Here is a 14,005-nt window from a genome sequence, read left to right as displayed (position 1 = left end):
TGTCACTCCCTGCTTTGTACATTATCAGCCCCCCAAAGCTCAAAGCTGCCCAAAAGAACAAGTCTTCTTGTTTTTCTCTTGGCTTAACCTGGGGATCGCCATCCTCAGCTCACCTGGGCATGTGCGTCCACCAGCGCTCTTGCTCACGCTTTGCAGGTGTTACCTAGGGGAGCCCAATCCTTGCACTGACAGGCTGCGGTTTGCATCAGGCAGAGGCACAAAGAGAGCCAGGCCAGAGGCAGCTGTTTGGGAAGAGTGAGCCTGAGGCTGTGTTTACAGAAGGATTATGCACCAGCATATTTTGTCAGAAGGTGTGATTTTTTCTTCCTTCTTTGTCTCATGCTACTAATGCATTCCCTCAAGTGGACACAGCTCTATCAGTATGAAGGTGCTTATGTTGGTATAGTTTACTCTTTGCTGTAATTAAGGTAGCAGAGTTTATGTTCCTTAATTAGGAGGCGAATGTCTCCAACTCTCCAGCCAGCTATAAGAAAGCACACACATTGCTGCCCCAGCTTCTTGAAACTAACCCATGAGATTTTGAACATCTTTTCAGTGCTGATGAGGGAAAAGAGACAATAAGGAAGGACTGTTTCTCATGATTGTCATGAGCAGGCTAGGCACTCAAAAGCATGCCACAAACAAATAGCAAATTGCCCAGTAAAACATAAATAAGGCCTGGCTTAGAGTACACGCTGCTTGGTAAAACCAGGCGGGCACCTTGGACTGTGGGAGAGAGGAAGAAGGAAGGTGCTGCAAGCGGCCTCCAGCCCTCCAGCCGGGACGTGGCTGGAGAAGGAGCCAGCCAGACCGACAAACAGAGCAGTGCGGTGAAATGCAGTGGGAAGAAGACATAGATAAGCTGACCTACGCAGGCTACTTTGATAGCAGCAGTCAGTTACCTATGACGACGTTCAAAGCCTTCATGTTTCCAAAACCGATGACCCAAAATCCACCTCCGAGCTGTTATGAGCAGAAGGGAATCGTGCGTTTACCCTCTGCTGTGCTAACAGCTCTTCACACCCAGGCAGTTCTCAACAGCATCTCTTCTGACAAATAAGCACCCACTGTTCAGAGTCAGCAGAGGTAAAGGAGGGAGCACAGTTAACTTGGGACGGCTTTCGTTTGTGAACGAGAAGAACTGACAAAGTATGTGATTTTCGCCTTTTTGCGTTTGACATTTTTGAGACTCCTTCTTCTTCTACACCATTAACTTGTTAGCTTGAAACATAAGATGTCACTGTGATAGAAAACACACACAGGAAAGTGTTCATTAAGATAGTGTTAAAACAACGTTGGGAACTGTAATGTTGTGCATCTAGTGTGATATGAATACTTTTTCTAATACTGTAAAAGCCAGAAGAAAATGTCATTCTAAGTGGATATTATTATAGTTTATGTCCCACATCACGCAACAAACCTAATTCTTGCAGCAAATGCTATGCATGAAGCAAATTAAAAGCGTTAAGGCTCTCTGACTAATGGCTGATCAAATTAAGCACAACGACCTGGCGAGGATCAGAGGAGCAGCAGCAGACGGAGACACCTCGTAACCTTATTCAGTGCAACAGGAGCACAGGGCTGCTCCTGAAACTGCAGAGGAGGGGGGTTGCATCCTCGCCGCTGGCGGGCCATCCCGATGCGACTCCCTTCTCAGAGCCTATGTGTGCGAGCTGCTCATGAGCTTGAAGTGGAGCTGGCTCATCCCTCGGCTCGCGAAAGAAATTTTGAAAAAATTTCCAGTTGCACATTTTCCATTGCACACTCATTTATAGAGAAAGATTTCTCCCCTTAAAGGGTATGTTGTTATAGAAACTTTTGCCAAGTGGAATTTATACAGCATGTTACCAGGACATTTAACCTGTCGTGAAGCTAAGATAAAACCAATAAAAAGGCAACAACATGTATTACTTAGAAAATTATGTGTGATCTGATTTTATAAACTTTCTGTTTGTCAACAGGTTCTTTAAAATGTGGAGTCTTTTCTATCCCATTTAAAGTCAAAGTCAGAGAATATTGCCTTGTGGTCTCCAGGTAGATAAGAGGAAATTACAGTCTTTCGGCTCGCCTAGAAGAAGGAAATGCATAAACGGGTCCAGATTACAGATTTTTAGAGAATGATCTAAATTACCAAGCCATTAATAGCAGATGAGGTATATGGTATTAAATACCAGCACATAAACTAGATGGATAGTTTTTTTCTGGAACATTAAAATTTTCCAGGACAGGGTTTTTCAGGAGGTAGGACATTTTGTCTCTCATTTTACAAATGTGGTGTGAAACGAAAAGAGGAAAAACACTCCCCCCTCCCTCCTTCTCCAGCTCTCTGAGGAGGAGACTCATCGTGGCACATAGAAGAAAAACAGCCACCCACACACTGGAGCCCTTCAAGCAGAAAGCACCTGACGGGAATTTAAAAGTAGGTTTTCAATGGTGAAGTTGGCAGAAATCTACATAAAAGCAGTTCTTCAAGGGAGGGTATTATGTGATATGAATTAGATGAATGTATTGAGTTCCTCCTTTTTTTTTTAACTGTGGAGTCTAAAATTAAATTATTGTTATCATGATCAAATATTTTGTTCAAAACAGCTCATGCCTGAAGACAAAGTATAACAGCAAGGAAAATATAGGGGAACACAATATATTTTAATAAAATAAAGTTTGCTTATCACTCAAAATCTTGAATTTCTATTATTAGAAATCTGGGTGCTAGCGGCTTAAGTCTTCAAAACCCCCACTATACAGAGTCAGCGGTATGCCTAAAGCATTTAAAAATTAAATACATCAAATGAAACAGTAAGAAAATATGGACATAGCAAGTCATTTATTTGATTTTAAGATCATTTTATAAGAGAAGGGGAGGCGCTTGCAGTTTTCCTTTTAGTAAAAAAACCCAATAACATTCTGATAAGAATTACACCTGTTTTTCCAAAAGCTTTTTAGAGTCTTCAAATGGGCATCTTTAGGGCATTGCATTTCTTATCCTTAAGACCATATGGCTACATTAAATACATTTTGCTTCTGAGTCACTTTATTCTTCTGTAATGAAGGGGGAAGAGAACAGTTGCTGCTGTTTAAGACCTCACTTAAATTTTTCATTGCCTTTGAATGTTTTATATAACCTGAATTTAAGCAGCTTTCTGGGTTTTAATTTTTCTCCCTATTTATTTTCAGACTGAAGCCAAACAATAACCTCTATATCTAGCTTGTTTTCTCTGCAGTGCAAAGAAATTTTTAAATGGCTTACTGATTTGCAGATTATTGATAACTGAATCTGGCAGATAATTTCACACCGGCTTCATTGCTGGATGTGATCTGGATCTTCCATACACCAATGGTACAACCACGTATGACCTTCTTCTTGGAGTGAGTTTCCTCTGATTTACACCATTTGTAAACAAAATGAAAACTAGACTTCTACATTGCTTCACCAGTTGTGAAAGCTTTCTTCAACAGCACCAGCTTAGCACAGCTTTCTTGTGAAGTATTTAAGGAAAACTGAGTTTTCTTTTGCCTACCACCTCATGTATAAATCAGCCCATAAATCGCTGGTGTTAACTCTGAAATTCAAATTGCTGTGCACACCTCCTGGGGCTAGACTTTCTGATATGCTGTACCTGTAACTGGCTAGTAGTAACTGCGGGTGTACTCAGTGTGGCTTCTCACCCATTAATAAGGGAAGCACAGATTGCTCAATTATTTACACACACAATAACAATTCAAAAAGGTCCTCACCTTGACATTCACAGAAAGCCATTCCTCTTAACTACCATCTTCCTTTCACCTGTACTATGTGTCTTTCACACATGAGGATCCCAGTAAAGAAGAGCATACATTTCTTGCTAAGAAAAACTGTATGTCCAGCCCTTAGCTATGCCTTTGGGTGTCACCGCTGTGCAGACACCTCTGCCTCTAATTGCAGCAGGGCCCCTGGTGGCTTTGCAGAGGAGAAACACACTCAGAGATATTAAGCAGACAGGAAGGTTTTTGTGCTTTGACTGGCTGGAAGTCCTCCCAGCAGTATTGACTCATTAGCTTGTCACCTGCAGGTGAATGAAAAGGATATATGCACTGTTCAAAGCCTTATCCTGGGCCACTCTATGCCATATGACAGCTCCTGCCTTTTCATATGCCAGTATCTCTGCAATCACGGATCCATAATCACAGATAAGTTTCAAAAGCTTGGGATTTTCTGGGGTATTTGTTTCTCCGTGGTTAGCTGTTAACTGTAACCACGTGGGATCGACCAGGGCACGCCGATTTATTGCGTTAGTCCTGACTGATGCCAGGATTTGGGCTTTTTATCACTAAAATGAAGAGAAAATGTGTGGGGAGGAAAGGCTTGGAGGTGGTGGTGGAAGATCATATCCTATGTCTTAAATGCAAACCCAAGTTACTGCTGTCTCACAAATCAGTCTTAGAAGCTCATTTCCTACATCAGCTGCAAAACATTGATGTGCACTTCGTTTGTTTCAAAGGAGAATTAGGTGAAACCACTGTTACCACAGCACTGTGCAGCATATGATACTAGCTAGTTTAATCAAATTCCTCTTCATAATTGTAATCTTTGAGAGTGTGTGTATTATCTTCTCTTATCTTTCAAGTTTTTTATTATGGTTCCTAAGTTGTAATTGGACCTCAGTGTCAAACGGAGCCTCACTGTGTTACAGTCACAAAGACACATCAACCTGGTGATGTTGCTCTGTATCCGACCCTCCTCGCATGCTGAACAGAGAAGAAAGGTGCTTGAAAACCTGGTATGTAGGATTTGTAATACTGAGCTCCCATGCATTTTGTATATCCAACTACCACGTGTCCTAGTTTCAGCTGGGATAGAGTTAACTGTCTTCCTAGTAGCTGGTACGGTGCTATGTTTTGAGTTCAGTATGTGAAGAATGTTGATAACACAGTGATGTTTTCAGTTGTTGCTAGTAGTGTTTAGACTAATGTCAAGGATTTTTCAGCTTCTCATGCCCAGCCAGCGAGAAAGCTGGAGGGGCACAAGAAGTTGGCACAGGACACAGCCAGGGCAGCTGACCCAAACTGGCCAACAGGGTATTCCATACCATGGGACGTCCCATCTAGGATAGGAACTGGGAAGTGGGGGCGGGGAATCGCCGCTCGGGGACTAGCTGGGTGCCGGTCGGCGGGTGTTGAGCAATTGCACTGCGCATCATTTGTACATTCCAATCCTTTCATTATTGCTGTTGTCATTTTATTAGTGTCATCATTATCATTATTCGTTTCTTCTTTTCTGTTCTATTAAACTGTTCTTATCTCAACCCGTGGGTTTTGCTTCTTTTTCCCGATTTTCTCCCCCATCCCACTGGGTGGGGGGGAAGTGAGTGAGCGGCTGCGTGTTGCTTAGTTGCTGGCTGGGGTTAAACCACGACACCACGTTTTGAGGATCCTGAAAATTAATTCATTGTAGCTCACTCCTTATGGATTTAGTTGCAAAAAGGTGGTGGGTAACTATAAAGGAAATCTATTCCTGCAAGTGACAGGATATTTTCTTTGAGAGGTTCCTCTTAAAAGCACAGAAAATCAATTAACAATCCTTGTATTTCAGGCTTAGGTCTTTTTTTCATGCCGTTGAGCACCAGATTGATACCACCCATGAAGTCATTCCCACTCTAGCACAGTGCTGCCCCACTAGCAGGTGTTTGGGTTTGACAATAAAATCCCAACTCTTGTTTCTTGAAAGTATGACATTTCTCATCTTCAAGAAACACTGCTTGTGGAGTAGATTTTTGGAGGAATGATTAAAGAATTACATGAAACTTAATGAAAAATAAGAGAATTGCTCTTTATAACTATTTTAAATTATGTCTTGTAGACTTTCTAAATAACATATGTGATGAATGGCTTGGGAATTTAAATAACAGTTAGAAGATGTGCAATTTGAATTTCTAGTCTCATAAAACTCTAATCTTAGGAAACCTACTAAGCTACAGGGATTTTTTTCTCCATTTTAAGCCTCTTCCAGAAGTGAGTTATGGATCACACTGCAGCACATTAGCTGTCAGAGTAAAATTTGGCAATCCTGCCACAGTACACACATTCTCTTTTATGACTTTATAAAATGCCCTACAAACAAAACCTACAAATATGTAACTGATATTGGAGGTCTTAGCCCATAAAGAAACTCCAACATAGCCACAGGACAAGTTCCAGAGTATTTGATTTCTTGTAGAGGAGGATGAGGCAACTGGTGTTGGTTGGGTACAGGGCAAATTGCCAGGGGAAGGTGTTTTTTTTAAAAATCTCTGCCTGCCATTATTCATTGCAGTGGGATGAAAATTTCTGACACTGCATGAACTTCCTATCTGTGTTTGGGCATTTGGCACTTCCACATCATAGCAATTTAAATGATCTATTCATTTTGAGGGTTGTTACACTTTTTCTTTTTTTAGAATGGTTATTAAGGAAAAGAAGGTAAGGCCTCGAATTTTCTTAATCAGTCTGCAGACCTGAGTATGACATGGACACTACAAAGATATCTTTGATAGATGTTATGACATCATGAGCTTGTTCACTTTATTTCACTCGTACCACATTCTGATATAGGTGAGATAAGGTAGCCATGACACTTAGCAGAGGGAATTTGGTACTTTACAGGGGGATTCAGCTCATTTAAGAAGGTTTCTATGGTACTTTTGATGTGGCCACTCTTCTTTTAAATCCATGTAAGTCTGTAATGGGAAATAAAAAAGTATTTCAGGTCTCATCTCATCAGGACTGAAATTCAAAGTCTGAATTTCCAGGAAATATGTTCTCAGATAAAAACACGTTTATTTAAATGAAATTTAAATAAAGTGTCTAGTTCCTGAGAAATGGAGGAGACACATACACACACAAAAAATGAGAGGAAATACTTATTCTGGGGAGAGGATAGATTCATAAGTAACACTGCCACGCCTCAATTTCAAAGTCCTTGGGAGAAGGTGAGATTGAAGAGTAGCTATAAAACTTAGCTAAGGTTTTGTCTATAAAAAGATAAAATTACACGTAGCTTTTCAAGAGTCTGGTAGCTAACTTTAAGAGAGAAACTCAAACACAAACATTTGTTTGATTTATCAAGACAAATTCCACGGATTTTTCCCTGTGTATGTGTACATATATAGAGATTTTAAATCACTTTATCTCGGATTTACTAATAAAAAGCCATGAAATTAAGAGAAAGTGTAAAATTGAAGTGAGCATGATAAAGCATGGTGTCTGATAAAACTAATGTCAAAATAATTTTAAACAGGCTCAGTGCCGCAAAAGGTCTGCACAGTCGAAAGTCAGCAGTGTGAAGCAACATGAGTCCAGCCCCCTTGGGATTACAGACTGAAGAGGAGATGACTGGTTAGTTTAGCAGCATTAGCAGCATTTCCCTCCATCGTGGCCATTCTTCCTCCAGCAGTAATGGTGTGAAGTGGAATTGCACCTGGCCAAGGATCTGGCCATCGATCCAATGCATCTACATATGTACGTCTGAAGGAGCAAACTGGATGATTGTACTATTAGCAGTATGTTTAGAGAATACCCTGAGCAAAAGAAATAAAAGAAATAAAAGAAAGAAAATTACCTTTGTGCACACAGAGAGGAAAATCACACAAATGCTACAATATTGAATATCTCAGGCTAACTGCAGTCATTTATTGTTAAACTGTCCGTCTATAAAAAGGATATTAGAGAAGATACTAGGCCATTTGGCTTGTAATTAGGGCTTTTTATTCTAATCTCATTAATTTGAAAACTGAGAAAATAACCAGGCTTGTTTATCTCTATTGAGCTATATCATTTTACTACAGTTTCCCTTTCCCTTTTTTCCTTTTCCTTTCGGAAAGCTTCATTTAACATTGTGCACATGCAAGGTTAAGATAGGACCCTTGCTGGGCAGGGGAAAGGGAGGTGGTATCACTTCAGTCCTTGGCTTCCAGCTGTTGCTCCTTCTCTTTCTGCATCGCCCCCAGGGCCCTCCCTTGCACCAGGCACCCATCATCAGTATCAATGGCTCCTCAGGAAGTCTCTGCCTTTCCTGCTTTTGCAGAGGTTGTGAATTTCCTTGGGTTTACTTCTTTTCATCTTTTTGCCTCTCTTGTCTTCTCAGTTGGTGGCTCTTGATTTGGGGGTTTCCCAGCTCAGGATGCAAAACATGTCTGTGGAAGTTCTCTCCTCATGCTGATTTCTCCTCGTTCACGTCTGTCAATGCAGGCTCCAGGATTGCCAGATTCCCAGCTAAACTTCTCCATGTTAGTTGTATTCATGTTTATAATTCGATTTACTGTTTAACTGCTAAAAAAATCCCTCCTCTTCTCTGTTTCCCTCTCTGTAGAGGATCTTGATTTCTTCCAGGTGAATACCAAGAAACGTAATCTGGCTGTTCCCTGTCCTTTGAGGTTTCTTCTATTCCTTGAACAGCTCCTCTTCTGACATGTGTAAGTGTCGTGGTTTAACTCCAGCCAGCAACTAAGCACCGCACAACTGCTCACTCACTCCCCCCAACCCAGTGTGATGGGGGAGAGAACTGGTAGGAAAAAGGTAAAACTCATAGGCTGAGATAAGAACAGTTTAATAAAACAGAAAGGAAGAGAGTAATAATGATAAAAATAACAATAATAAAATGACAATACTAATAAAAAGATTGGAATATACAAAACAAGTGACGCACAATGCAATTGCTCACCACTTGCCGACTGATGCCCAGTTAATTCCCGAGTAGCGATCCCCCCAGGCCAGCTCCCCTCAGTTTATATACTAGACATGATGTCACATGGTATGGAATACCCCTTTGGCCAGTTTGGGTCAGCTGCCCTGGCTGTGTCCCCTCACAGCTTCTTGTGCCCCTCCAGCCTTCTTGCTGCCTGGGCAGGAGAAGCTGAAAAATCCTTGACTTAGTCTAAACACTACTTAGCAACACCTGAAAACATCAGTGTGTCATCAACATTCTTCTCATACTGAATTCAAGACATAACCCTATACCAGCTACTAGGAAGAAAATTGCCTCTATCCCAGCCAAAACCAGGCCAATATGAGACTCATATCTAATTTCTTCTTATTCTTTCAGCACACCATGATCATTCCATATTAGCTGCTGATTTCTCATTTTTACTTTCCTTGCTTTCTTTCTGATTTTCCTTAACCTCTTCCTGCTCCTAGGTTCCTTTCCCCCTCCCAATACGTCTCATCTGAAGAAGTGAGAAAAACAGGTATCGTGGGTATACCATAGGTATCATCTCTAAACTTGTGTAACACGAGTTTCTCTATTCTCATTCAGTTATAGGCTGTAGCTGATCCAGCATCCATGTCCTGTAGTTTTTTGAAACCACTCTTGCCAAAGGCTTCAGTGACCACATTTGTTCAAACGCCTGGCATGTGTAAGAGCTCTGCACCCTCTTCAGCCTGTGATGACTTTATCCTCAAGCCCCTGGCCTTCTGCAGCTTTTCCTCCTGGATCTATTTGTAATCACTCCTTCAGCATGTATTACAGCAGTCCCCCCCCTCTAGCCGTTTTGTGGGATCTCACATGGCTCTGTCCTGGATCTTTTTGTCTCTGTAAAATTTATTTCTCATCCGTTGCTCATCTCAGCTATAGCCTCTAGTAGCGTGAATCACACATCTGCCGCTCCCATCTTGTCACTGCAGCATCAACTGAAATTCACAAGTGTTTTATCAGAGGTCTTAATTTATTCCACCCAAATCTCTCCTTACTCGTCTTCCTCAGTCATTACTTGTCCGTCAGGACTGCAGACCAATTGATATTTTTCTATGATACCAGTGCATGCAAGTGCATGCAGACTCACATGCAAGTCACATAGAAAGTCTGTAGATACTTTCTGTGTAATCTCCTTAGGGTAACATCCATGCACCCAGTTAAAACTAACCAGGCCATCTTGATTTTTTGCAACATCCTTTTCCTTTGTCTTTTATAAATAAAGTGTTGGGCTGCTTATATTTATTGAGAATTTGTTGAAAAGACTGATCACTTCAAATGTAAGAAACTTGTATTCCCATTCAAGGTCCTGAACAGCCTGTCCTTCTCTAATTAGGTATCTATTGCCTTTACTGAAGAATGATATCATTTTCAGTTGTTCACTTTTTAAGTTTCTGTGATATTTTCATGCATCTCCCAGGCTGTACCTCCCATGTGGGGGAAAAAAGCACCTTATTGCCATCCATCAAACTACCTTAACATGACTCAAACATTCTGCTGCTTCTTGATGTATACCGAAAAATAACACATTAGTTATTTAACTGACTTGTCGAGTTCACTGCCTCTTGCTATTGCCCCATGTGCATTCTTTGTATTATGTATCATCTTCTACCTAGATCATAAGCTGACTAGGAGAAATAACAGTATATTTCTGGTTTTGATGAACAGCTGCTCCTGCAGTTGGATCTTGGTCCACACCTAGAGTCTTTTGAGTATACAAATAAAAGACCTGTCAAATAAAAGTAGTTGTTTAGAGGTTTTTGTCCATCAGTCCCAGTGGTCCAGCTCATAGCAAAGGAATAAAATGGGTTTGTCCTTCAAGAGTTTGCAGGAGTGTGCTGTTTTGATCCATGGCATAGGGGTATTCCACTGCATTTCCCATCCTCCCAAAACACTTTGACAGTTTCCAACACAGAAAATGCATATAACACAGAAATCTGTTACCGTAAAATTTTAATTCAGTGTTCCTGGGTTTAGTAGTAAATTTGGATTAATACCAGGATGAATATGTAATTTATTGGATAACTAAGTATACATAATCAATTAGTTACTCCTAGCACACAATAATAATGGGTTACTTTCAGCTGACATTGCACTTTCTCTGCATCATTAAGATTTACATTAATTTTTATTCTCTTCTCTATTAAATGTTCCTCAGATACATAATGCAATCAGGTTACCGATTATTAAAAAATGGATGTCCTGGTTACAGCTGGGATAGAGTTAATTTTCTTTCTAGTAGCTGGTATAGTGTTATGTTTTGGTATGACCAAAACATATCTTCAGTATAAGAAGGATGTTGATAACACACTGATGTTTTCAGTTGTTGCTAAGTGGTGTTTAGACTAAGTCAAGGATTTTTCAGCTTGTCCTGCCCAGCCAGCAAGAAGGCTGGAGGGGCACAAGAAGCTGTGAGGGGACACAGCCAGGACAGCTGACCCAAACTGGCCAAAGGGGTATTCCATACCATGTGATGTCATGCCCAGTATATAAACTGGGGGGAGTGGGGGTGGAGGGAATCCCCATTTAGGAACTAACTGGGCGTTGGTCAGCAGGTGGTGAGTAATTGCATTGTGCGTCACTTGTATGTTCCAATCCTATTATTACTGTTGTTGTTGTTATTATTATTATTGTCATTTTATTATTGTTATTATAATCATTATTAGTTTCTTCCTTTCTGTCCTACTAAACTGTTCTTATCTCAACCCACGAGTTTTACTTTTTTTTTCCCCCGATTCTCTCCCCCATCCCACTGGGTGGGGGGGAAATGAGTGAGCGGCTGCATGGTGCTTAGTTACCAGCTGTGGTTAAGCCACGACAATGGAACTCAAACTCTTTTCAGTATTGTTTTATTCATGGGTGACTCTTGAAAATCCTTAAAGATTACTAAGATCAGACATTTTAGGACTGGGCCATTTCTGCAAGGACTGCAAGGACTTCCCTCCCCCCCCCCCCCCCCCCCCAAATTGGAAGGGATACTTGGGAAACAAGTTGCTCCCTTTTTTAACTAATGTGCTCTTTCTGAGCCCACCAACTGATTGGTCTCACTTTAAAAATCTGCACAATAACATCCTCTATTAATTTTGAATTGGGCCATTTAAGAAGTGCATAGGAAGTAAGTTATTGTACTTTAGATGATAATCACACTTAGAAACCTTGGACAGAAGGCAACATAAAAGTGTAATATAGTTGCTTAAAAAGCTAAAAGTTCTTTTAAAAATGTCAGTTTATGGATTTTTATCAGTCCACAGAAAGGGAAAGCAGACATTCCAACCAACAGAAAATGTACCAGGGAATAATAATTTTTTAAAAAAGCTGTTCAATGAAAGGGAAATAATCTGAATGCAATAATGCCAAATGGAAATGTACAAGAGAATGGATTAATTGCTTTGTAAATTAGTCAGCCTTTTCAACCCATTAAAACCATTAATAGTGGCTGTTTTCATTATAATTATCTTATTTTGCAATGTAAAATTATACTAAAAGGGGATTGAGATAGAGTTCTCCTTACAGAGAAGATATGAACCATAACGACTTTCTTCTACCAAAAAACCCCCCAAACCCACAACCCACAATAATCACTTTTTAAAGTGTAAGAAGCAAATGAGAACCTCTTCAGGATGGATTCTTTATTGGTTGGGGGATATAGTTTGTGACTGTCTCTCCCTGAATTCACTCTTTTACAATACTGAAACTTTTTGGACATTGTGGATTGTAACATCTCCAATGCATCCTGTTACTAGCTGTTGAAATGCCAACTTTGATTTTTATCCTACTAATTTGGTCAGCACTAAGAAAAGAAATAGCAGATACAATTTTGTTTGCTGTGTTATTTTCAACTCTACAAAGTCCTCCCAAGTATTCTGAGTCCCCAAAACCTTAACTGATGATGAACATGTTAATATCAAGGGATAAGCTTTTAACACCTAGCAACTCATCAAGCATTTGATGTGTTTTTCTGCATAATTTCTGAAGAAATTCTGAAACATTTTCTTCTAAGGGGTGATACAGATTTTTTTTCTGATAGGTGAGATCATATGAACTTGGGGACAAGTTGTAGCTGGTAAGCTCCTTACACATGGACTGAAAAACACTGGGACAAAGATGTGCTCTGTGGTGGTTTGTTTTTTTAACCACTCATCTAATGGAGTTCTAATTTTGGGTACTTGAGTAGTCCAGGTTAATATTGTGACATTCTTCCAAAGAACTTAAAGGAATATCATAGTACAGGAGGTAGAAATTAGATCAAACTAAATGGGACATTCATTCAGGTAACTTACAGGGCCAATCCATTTCAGAGTCAAGAGCATCTGGTAATATAAAGGAACATAATTCACTATGAATAATAGGTTTTCTGGATATTTTCATGCTAAATAGTTAGTTGATACTACAGAGGAAAAAAGGGATTTTTTTTTCTTTAAAGATTTGTACCAATACATTCTTCATTACAATGCTTCCTAAGTAAGATGGCCCCCATTTTAAAAAATCAACATTATATCTCTTCCATCTGTATTATACTGCATATGCTCTCATATTTTCTTTCACAGATAAATACCTCTTCTTATATTAATGTTTATGTACTCTAGTGGAGTAATAGACAATTAAACTATAAACCCACTAGAATCTTTTTAAAGCAATAGACACAAATAAATTTCTTTCTATACAGGTGAACCTAGCTTAAAATTTCAGCAAGGTGTTGTTGAAGTTGTATTATCTCTTCCATTTAAATGTAGTTAGCTTCAGGTAGAAGTCATTCATTCAGTTATTAGTCCAGTGGTTTATTTGCTCAAATATTCTGGGAAGTATGTGGCAAAAATTAATAACAGAACTTTAAGTTAGCTTTTAAGATGTCTCTGCTTTGAGCCATCCAGAGGCTCCCTGCAGATAAAACACTGTAATTCTAGGATTTAAATTTCCAGGAAGGGAAATCAGAAAGTGAAGGGTGCGACCTCAGCAAAAAGAAATAAATATTGAAGTGTTTTACTATGCCTTGGTAGATGAAAGAATGTGAAATAACAGAAACTGATATAGAAGAGACTTGACAGAACTCTTATGGAAAAAGAAAAAAAAAAGAAAAAGGAAGGAAGAAGAATGTTAAGGCATTGTAAAACACTATACAAAAATAAAGAATTTGCTGTATTGCATCACATAAAGGACCATCTAGGTAGGTAATGTGTATTTAGCAGTGGCCATTTTCTAGAATCAGACTCAGAAGAGCCCTAAGCATAGCTGCTTAGGGATACATTATCATTTATTAATTAAATTACTTATCCTCTAACAGAAACTCATTGCATCTATTAATTT

This window comes from Aquila chrysaetos, chromosome 1, assembly GCF_900496995.4.
Source record: "Aquila chrysaetos chrysaetos chromosome 1, bAquChr1.4, whole genome shotgun sequence".
Taxonomy (NCBI): Eukaryota; Metazoa; Chordata; class Aves; order Accipitriformes; family Accipitridae; genus Aquila; species Aquila chrysaetos.
Note: the sequence above shows the minus strand (reverse complement) of the source record.